Source organism: Corapipo altera, unplaced genomic scaffold, assembly GCF_003945725.1.
Source record: "Corapipo altera isolate COAL_440 unplaced genomic scaffold, ASM394572v1 101, whole genome shotgun sequence".
Lineage (NCBI taxonomy): Eukaryota > Metazoa > Chordata > Aves > Passeriformes > Pipridae > Corapipo > Corapipo altera.
In genome coordinates, this window is record NW_020884984.1 from 742,519 (window position 1) to 751,864 (window position 9,346).

The window sequence follows — 9,346 nt, forward strand, 5'->3', positions numbered from 1 at the left end:
GATCATTTGTTTCGTGGGGGCTGCTCAAGGGCACTTTCTGCCAATACAGAATCTAAAAAGCCTTCAGATGCCTTGCCTGCAGCTCCAGGCCTTGTTAAGCTTTATATGTTCCCCCATCCCCCTGTTGGACCTATAGCTCCTGACTCTTTGATTCTGAAAAGTCCTTTGAAATTTGCCCCACCCCAGAGCTGGGAGGGAAATTGTGCCAAGCCCTGGGCACACACCCAGCTCCCAGGCTGTGACTTCACCCTGGAGTCAGCCCTGAGCGCAGGGTGTGCTCCTGACCTCGGCACCACCGCACCTCGGGACCGCCTGACACACTTGTTATATTGTTCTTGCTCCTCCCCAGCTCCACCTCTCTAAAAAATCCTGAGTGCAGGCTCAGCTGACAGCAGCAGCTGCTTCCAGTGGCACTGGGGAGGTGGGACAGCTGAGGAGAGTTACCTGGGACTGTGCAGTACAGACCAGGAGGCCTCTGTACTCCTGGAGTTGTCCACTCTGCTGTGTGCATTTCACAAGGTTTCATGGCAGCCTGCAGCTCTCCTAAATTTTGCTTTGTTTCACTTGCTTTTTAGAGAAAAACTTGATAGAAAAATTACTTCCAAATAATTATTGCAAAGTACTTGGAGACTGATCAAATGTAATGCAAGTCAGCAATTTTGTATGTATTGCAGTACAAGTGGAAACACAGACTCTTTGGTAATACTAAACTTGTCAAAATCAAATCTGAAACCCCTGGGTTGTTTTTCTATTTGACATCTCTCTGGGTTTTACACAGAAAATCAGGGGGAAACGTACTGCTGGAAAAAGGGTGAGTGAAAACTGATAAAAGGTGGTAAGCAGAGCCAGGGGATTCCCTCTGTACAAACCAGCCTTCCCTCCGTTACATCTCTGAGAACAAGACCACTGTTCATATGTCATGCCCTTACTTTTGTGGTGCCCCTGAAAATAAGCAATTTATTTCGGAAGCAGTAGAAAAGAGGATACTGAGGTAAAAACTGTCTCTAACTGGTCACTGGCTTCCCCATCTAGACTAAGTTTAAAAAAACTAAAATCACATCCAGTTAAAGAAGTAACTTCAGAATGTTCTAAAACACAATCCAGCTTATTTTCATTATTATCTCCTAGAAAGCTACTGGATTAACCAGGTCAACATTTTGCACTTGCATTTGGAGTGTGACTGGCTGAGGGCAGTAATTCTATATGTGAATAGTGAGGAGGCAGAGCCCCAGTACGTGCTGGGACAGTGGCCCTGCAGGAGGACACCCGGAGAGTGCCAGGGCCCCTTCACCCTGTTCCTGCCCTGGAGAACGGGATGTGTGAATTCCAACAGCTCAGATTTCAAGTTAACTCCGTATTTATACTCCTGGTGCTCATCTGTTCCACCAAGAAAAGATCAGCTGAAAAATGTGATCCCTGTTAATAGGAGCTAAAAGACTCATTCAGCTCGTCAAGTAAAGCAGGCAGAAAGCTGCTGGCAGGAGCAACAGCTGTATGGCTGACCTTTCCCCATTGCCCCCTTCCCTCTGCACTCAGGACCAGGCTCAGGCATTCCTGGGAGCCATGCATTTGGAAAGAGAGGGTTATTTTTGTTCACCGTGTGGTTTCTCAGCACAGAGGGTCTTTAGGAATATTTCCTTTCACGTCAGTCCCTTTAAGCATTTTACAGAGCATAGTCTGTTCTGGGAAGTCAGTAAATTTGACTTCATGTTTTGAAGTTTTATCATGACTCGAATATAACGTGCAGAAGGAGCCAGCAGGGTGATGAATAAAGCAAATGCAGGCTGGGTGTCCTGCTAAAGCCATTACCAGAGTATTTTACATTTTCCATGCACCTAAATTAAACCTTTTATACAAGCAAAGAAACCCAAAACCATCTGGCACTAGACTTTGGGATTTCATAATGCTTTTTAATGCAAACCATGTGAGCAGGATGTGCAAAATGTCTGTGTCAGTGCATTGAATTAATACATGTAAAGACCATGAACTTTGCAATAGTTTTGTCCAGTTTTCCTATGTCCAGTCAATGAATTCCCTGTCCCAATGCTGTTCAGCAGGGATAAGTTCTGCACTGTCACATGTCCTTGCCTGACACTGGTCACTTCACTGTTCCTGAACACAGAGGGAAAACGAGGATCAGAGAGGAGCCCGAACTATGGAGCCAGATGTGCAACTTCAGCATAAAGCTAAACACATGAGTTTTTTCCATCTTGTTACTGAATGACAGTAAGAATTTTGTTATTATGGGTCATCAAAGACCTATTTGGCCTTCAGTATGGAAGAGATGCTTCATCCTTTGCCTAGCTGTTCTGAAGTGTTTTCCCACCCTACAGAGCAGTGTAATAAGCAATAGGAATAACTGTGACAAAGGGAACTCAGAATCACTTGGGATTCAGGGTCCCCCTCTCCTCCTCTCGGAGCTGAACCCTGCAATGAGTCACCTCGGGGTGATGAGACAAGCCCTGGGCCTCTGTAACGGAGCCCAGTGTTTCCAGAAGCAGCAGCTTGCCCCCAGACAGACTGTTTACATGTCTAACAAGCAGAAACTCTGTCTTTCCTGACTGTGCCTCTCCAAAATGTGCTACAAAGGGGTTTGCCACATACACTTTACCTTTCCAGACTCCCTGAGCTCCCAGCCACTTATGTGGGGGTTCTTTATTCTTCTCTACAGGTTTTCTTTGAGGGCATTGCCAGAAGTGCTCTGTACTCCTCACACTCCTCTCAGGGCCCCAAGGACACACACAGGCTGTGCTGGCCCTGACCAGCCTCTCCTCTTCTTTCCAGCTTTGAAGACAACAGAACTGAAAACAGACTTGGACAAAATCTTCAGTGATAATGATTTCAGAACTCTGATTATTCCAGCAGCTCTGATGCAAACCAGGAACCCTTTATCCTGCAGTGATTATTTCGTTAGTCCCATCCTCTCCTTGAGAGCTGCTTCCTGTGCCACCACCTTTGTCTTTTCCCCAAATACCTTTCTATGGATGATCTGAGATGCAAAGCCCATCCAGACTTAGGGGCACAGCAGCCCTCTTCCCCACTGCACAAGTGTTATGTGGTGCTTTTGCTCTTCCCTTCCCGTGTCCTGAATGTCTCTGCCTCTGGAGAAACTTGGTTCCATTCCTCAGTCATTCCTCAGTCTCTGAGAGCACCGTGCTCTCATGGAACAGGGGATCCTAAAAAGATAGGATTGAGGCATCTCTGCTAAGAAGGAACTGAGAGATGCCAGATTCCAGCTTGCACTTGGAAATGCACACAATATGGAAAGGGCGAATCATGGAATCACAGACTGCTCTGGGTTGGACAGGACCTTAAAGTCCATCCAGTTCCATCCCCTGCCATGGGCAGGGACACCTTCCACTGTCCCAGGTTGCTCCAAGCCGCATCCAACCTGGCCTTGGACACTTCCAGGGAGCCAGGGGCAGCCACAGCTTCTGTGGGCAACCTGTGCCAGAGCCTCCCCACCCTCATAGGGAAGAATTTCTTCCTAATATCCAAGCTAACCCTACTCTGTCAGTGTGAAGCCATTCCTCTTGTCCTGTCACGCCAGACCCTTGTAAATTGTCTCTTCCATCTTTTCTGTAGTTTCCCTTCAGGTGCTGGAAGGCCCCAATTTGGTCACCCCAGAGCCTTTTTTTTTCCAGGCTGAACAATCCCAGTTCTCTCAGCCTTTCCTTGTAGCAGAGGGGCTCCATCCCTCTGATCATCTCACTGTCCTTGACTGTAAGACAGAGCTTTACCCTGGCAGGGTGTAGCATGAGAGAAGAGGACTCATCTGGCACCAAATCTTTTTAGGCAACATTTCGAAGGAGAAAACCTTCTAATAATGTCAGTAAAGTAATCCCAGCAATTACATTAATCTGGGATTGCTGGACTTGGGCCATTGTGGCAGCTCCAAGCCTCCACTGAGCATGTTGGCAATCACCTGCGGGTTGCTCAGGTGATCTGTGGGGCAAGCAGCAGATAAAGGCAGGGATGGATGTCGTGTAGCTGTGCTTCTCCTGCAGCCTTAGGCAGTTGTTTCCCATCTGTGAGAGGCACAGCTCCCTCCCCTGCAGGCCCTGGGTGGTGTTTCCATCCTCAGTATCCAAAGGGGCAGGGCTGGGAAGGCCACATGGATCACTGTGATCCTGTGCCTCAGCACTGCCGTGGGGCAAAGGCCTGGATGCTCAGTGTCTCTTTGGCATCCAGCTGTCCAGGAGTTTCTCTGTCACCAGAGGATGCCAAGGGGCACTCAGTTTGGAAATGTAGTTTCTGGACTGTCTCAAATCTGCAAACCTCATTCCTCTGGACCTTCTCTCCTCATCCCCACCTCGACCAAGCCCCTCCCCAATTCCTGATCACCCATCCTTGCCAGCTTTCCTTTCCTGGTACCCTCCCAGAGCCCAGGCTGCGCCAGCAGTGGTAGTGTACCCACAGTAATAGATGGTGTTAGGAGACTGTACTTCCCAGCACTGGAAGGGTGTGGGGCTGCTGGAGCAGGTCCAGAGGAGGCCACAGAGATATCCCCTGAGCTGGAGCTCCTCTGCTCTGGAGCCAGGCTGGGTGAGCTGGGGGGGGGGGGGTTCACCTGAAGAAGAGAAGGCTCCAGGGAGACCTGAGAGCCCCTTCCAGAGCCTAAAGGGTCTCCAGGAGAGCTGGAGAGGGACTTGGGACAAGGGATGGACAGTGACAGGGAATGGCTTCCCACTGCCAGAGGGCAGGGATAGATGGGATATTGGGAAGGAATTCTTTCCTGTGAGGGTGGGGAGGCCCTGGCACAGGTTGCCCAGAGAAGCTGTGGCTGCCCCTGGCTCCCTGGAAGTGTCCAAGGCCACGCTGGATGGGGCTTGGAACAACCTGGTCTAGTGGAAGGTGTCCCTGACCAGGCAAGGGATGGAATGGGGTGGGATTTAAGGTCCCTTCCAACCCAAACCCATCTGTGACTGTGATTCTATACTAGTAGTCTAGTACATTATTATTAATATATTATTAATAAAGTGATTTTACCAGCAATGTTTACTGATAATTTAGTAGTAACTTTATTCCAAAGTGATTATAAATTCTATTTTTCAAAGTACCAACTTTAGTATTTTGCAATTCTCTTTTTTCTAAAGCTGTGTTCATTTACCTTTAAATACCAAATTAAGGGCCGGTTTACTGTCCCTGCTGCCAGGCCGTGGCTCAGGGCAGCCCAATTAATCCATTTGAGGGCCTTTCTCGTGCGCTCCCGACACTGCGAATCTCCGCGTCCGCCACGAGAGGGAGGACGTGCCATGCGGGACACGGGGATCGCACCAGAGAAGGTTCCAGTTTACGGGGAAGTTGCACTAGTTTATGCTGAGATTCTATTTTAAATCAATTCAGCCAAAATCGGTGCAAGATGTTGGCTGACATTTGTAGTCAAGTGTAAGAATAGCTTATTTTGGGTTGCCATAAACAGATTCCACGTTGACATAAACTAAACTAAGAGTCTTTACAGAAGTGTTTATACCAGTTTAACTGGGTTGGTTGAAACCTCCGTGGAAGATTAACCAAGTGGGACCTTTGTGTTTGGATAAACACTGAGCTTGAAATGCACCAATTTAGCTTGGAATAGGAATGAAAACCTCTGGTTTATCTTCAAAAGTAAACCGTGCACTATATTCATCATTAGCTTCACAGAAAGTCCCTCTTAAAGAAGAGACTCCTCATCTGTATTTGATTGTTGCTATTTGAATATTTTGCATTTATTTTTGGTGCTGATTCTGCTTCATCCAGACAATCTCTTACCACTGGGGCATTCTGGGAATGCAGGGACACATCCGAAGACAAGGGAAAAAAGATGTTCTAGCACTTGGCTGCTTGAGAACTTTGCATTTAAAGCCCAATTTGTAGCAATTTCTGGTGGCTTTCTATAAAAAATATCCTCAGGATGTGTTTCAGTGAGGTGCTGAGGTGTTGCTGTTTGTTTGCTCAGAGACAGGGGGAAATCACTTTTTGGAGTGGCTCAGTTTTGAAAGGTCTGGGTCTGTACCACGTCATTGTTTCCATCCCTTGCTCCTCTCAGTTAAGATCACCGTGTTCCTCCCTTTCCCACACTTCCTCCTAGGCTTTGTAATCTGCGTTGCCCCAAGGAAATGCAGCTGTCAGGATGGTTCAGAGATCAAAATTCAGCCTTTAATGTAGCTAAGGCTTGATCCATTAACTACTTTGAAGATTATGACCAAAGCCTTAAACTGGCATCTGAAATATGAAACTTCAGCAGGAGTTAATGAGGCCCAGGAAAGCTGCTCGGGAGGCAGCTCTTGTGTCCCACACGGTGCCAGAGAGACAAAAGAACCAGCACTGCAGCAGGAGTGAGGAGAGGGGCAAAGCAGAGCCTGAGATGCTCCAAAGCAAGGTTAAAAATTAGTAATTTTAACAGTAAGAAGGGGAGTTTTGGCTACAGTATTAGACAGACATGGAAGGTAGCAAAGTCTGAAGACAAGAGTGACTGCCCGAGCTCAGATTCACAAGAAGTCAGGCAGCAGCATTCCTTGTGTTCACGAGTTACTCTGAGCAATGAAAAATACAGAGGGAGGTTGCCCTGGAAGCAAAAGGATGGACAGTGTCATTCCCAGGCTGCACAGGAGACACGTGGCAAAGGGAGACTCTAATGATGTGAGTGATGATAATTCAGTTTATACTCTATGGGTCATGTCAGCCAAGAGTAAATGGAGGAAAATAACCCAGACTGTGACAACCATGTGTTCAGATCTGCAAGTTTCTTTTGAGGGGAAAAAAAAGAACTTCAGTACTTAAAACTACTGTTAAAAATAAGTTGTACCTCCTTGATGACCAGTGCAGCACTGAAGAGCCAAAGGTGCACCTACTGTTTTGCTGAGCTGCAGGAGAAAATGAGCAAGAAGGAGCCATCCACGGTATCAGTTAAACAGGAGTCACTTCACATCAGCATAAAGAGAGTTGCTAAGATTAAGGATTGACCAGAAATAGTCCAGTAAGTTTCCACTGAATCAACATTTTCTGATGGAAAACTGTCCTGGCTGGAAAAATTTCAGCAATCTTGACTTGTTACATTTAAAGTCCCAGCACTTCTCCATTCTAGAAATACCAAATGCTCAGGACTGCCAGCTTTTCAAGTTTGTTATCATTCTAAATGTAATTATGTTGTGACTCATTGGAACAGGCCAAATGGCAGCAAATGTAAAGAGAGAAAACTTGGAGATTTAGATATTAGAATTGTCCCATTCAGCCTATACTTCATGGAGACTCCCACTGCAAAAATACCTTAAAATTTGGTTTTCAAACACTTACCACTTGATATGGTTTGAAGCTGGCTCCCTGCCAAGTCTCCAGACCTTACCACCAGAAGTGTCCCCCCCCCCCCCAAACCTCAGGGAGAAGAGGGAGAAAAACAACCAACTAAGAAAACCCAAAACGAGAGAGACAGCTAAAGTGATATATATAAATATATTTACACTTATGTTACAAATGAAATATATACAATTTAAAATATATACAATTTCACAAGGGAAGGGGAAGGGGGAAGGGAAAGGGAACAAAACCAAAATAAAATATCTATCTATCTATCTATCTATCTCTATATCTCCCAATCAGTAGCCCGAGATCTAGTAACTAAAGAGTTAGCAAAGAAAATATCCCACCATTCTCCTTGGGACAACCGAGAGTCGCTCCGGGACGATCGCCGGCAACCTCCGCCTCCCAAGGTCGACAAGGCCTCACCAGGCCTCGCTCCCCAACACGGCAGACTCAACAGCAGGGAACCTGCACCTCCAAACTGCCGGAAGGAAAGAGAATGAAGGCCTTCCCTCCTTTCTTCTTATAGTCTGGTTTACGTAAAAATCGTAGGGAATACTGGGTAAATCTGGACCCTTCCTTGGTTACAAACTGGTCACCAAGGAAGGCCTAACCCAAACCACCACACCACTACTTGTACAATTCACAGTAAAGTCACCACATCTTGGTTGTACTCTTGCCCTCTGAGTGAACATACTTCCATCTGAATGTTAAAGAGGACAGCCTGAAAAGAAAGACAATTAGTCACATTTTGTATTTTAAACTGGGTGATATTCATGAATAAACAAGTTTTTACCAGCTGACACAGTGAAAATGGTGATGACCTTGTTCATACAACTACTCCTAAATTATCCTTCAGCCTTCCCCACCAAGTCAGGCAGGATTCAAAAAACAATGAATTGGAGGTGGCAGGTCATCACCCCATTGATAATGAGAATTTCTTTGTGATAGGAGGAGTGCTGGACCTGAGGTCCAAGGAATTTCTTTCTAGTTCTGTGCCCTAATCTGGGCAACACTATAGATTCACTCAATCTCTGAGTTATAGTGAACTAATCCCAGCAGAGTTAGTTCTCAGCAGGTTGTCAGTGCCAGAACAATTACATCACATCCAGGCACTCTGTAACCTTCTGTGAGGGGACAGCTCACAGATGACTTCCAAGAAATGAAGCTCTAATTTAGAATTAGATATTAACTGCTTGCTCTGGTACTTTTGTTCTGAGCAGGTATCCATTTGGCCTCATTGTTTGGCAGCTCTGCTTCACTCCCTGCAGCTGGAAGTGAAATGTGAAATGCAGCTTGATTTTTTATAGTGACTTTTGGGGGGTCTTGCTGCTTTCCTCTGGCTGAGGTTTAGCTAAAACGTATAAACCTCTGTGCTTGTTTCCCAGGCCTCATCCCACAGTTCGTTACAAACACACAACCTTTGGGCCATGAACTCCACAGCTCAATAAGCACAACTGTAACAATGTCCTTGATGCACAGCACCAGAGCAGCACAGCTGGTTGTGCCATGGCCATGACTCAGCCAGGGCACAGTCACACAGGCTCCAGGAACACCCCAAACTGTGTCCTCCTCCATCCCCATGTGCAGCTGTGCTCACTAATGAACTGCAGCACTTCTCATCCCCGCAAGCCAGAGACGGTTTGTGGTTTATGGATTGCAAGCACTTGGCTGCAGGAACTTCCACATGTTCTTTATATCCTTGTAGTTGGATTTTTTTAGTGTAGAGCCATGACATGCCAGCTCCAGCACGGCCTCAGTACCAGTGTACTCACCATTGAGACGAGTAGGAGTTAATGTTGTTAAAACGTTCTGAAAACACTTGTGATCCAGGATTTGAATAAAGTAATCTGAAGAGTGGCTATGGATATCCAGCCCCTTAACCCCTCCATCCCGCTTCCCACAGCCAGCATTAACCTCACATACAGCCAGCAGAGGAATTTGCTGCTGCCTGTGTGCAGCTGCAGAGCTGCTCAGATGCCCCCACGCTCCTGGATCTCTAGATGTTTGTTTCCAGCTACCTGCAGATATTTTGCAGGAAAATTTGCTGCAGGGCAGGAGGGAAATT

The 9,346-nt window shown here is 46.6% G+C and overlaps 1 long non-coding RNA gene across 1 annotated transcript; it reads right to left on the bottom strand.

The window, feature by feature from the left end:
- Positions 1-278: 278 nt before the first annotated feature.
- On the bottom strand, positions 279-8,004 carry LOC113958049. The gene is made up of 3 exons (XR_003531394.1): positions 7,907-8,004; positions 6,788-6,845; positions 279-3,176 (listed from the first exon to the last, which is right to left on the bottom strand). It is a non-coding gene; the product is annotated as an uncharacterized LOC113958049 (long non-coding RNA).
- Positions 8,005-9,346: the final 1,342 nt, after the last annotated feature.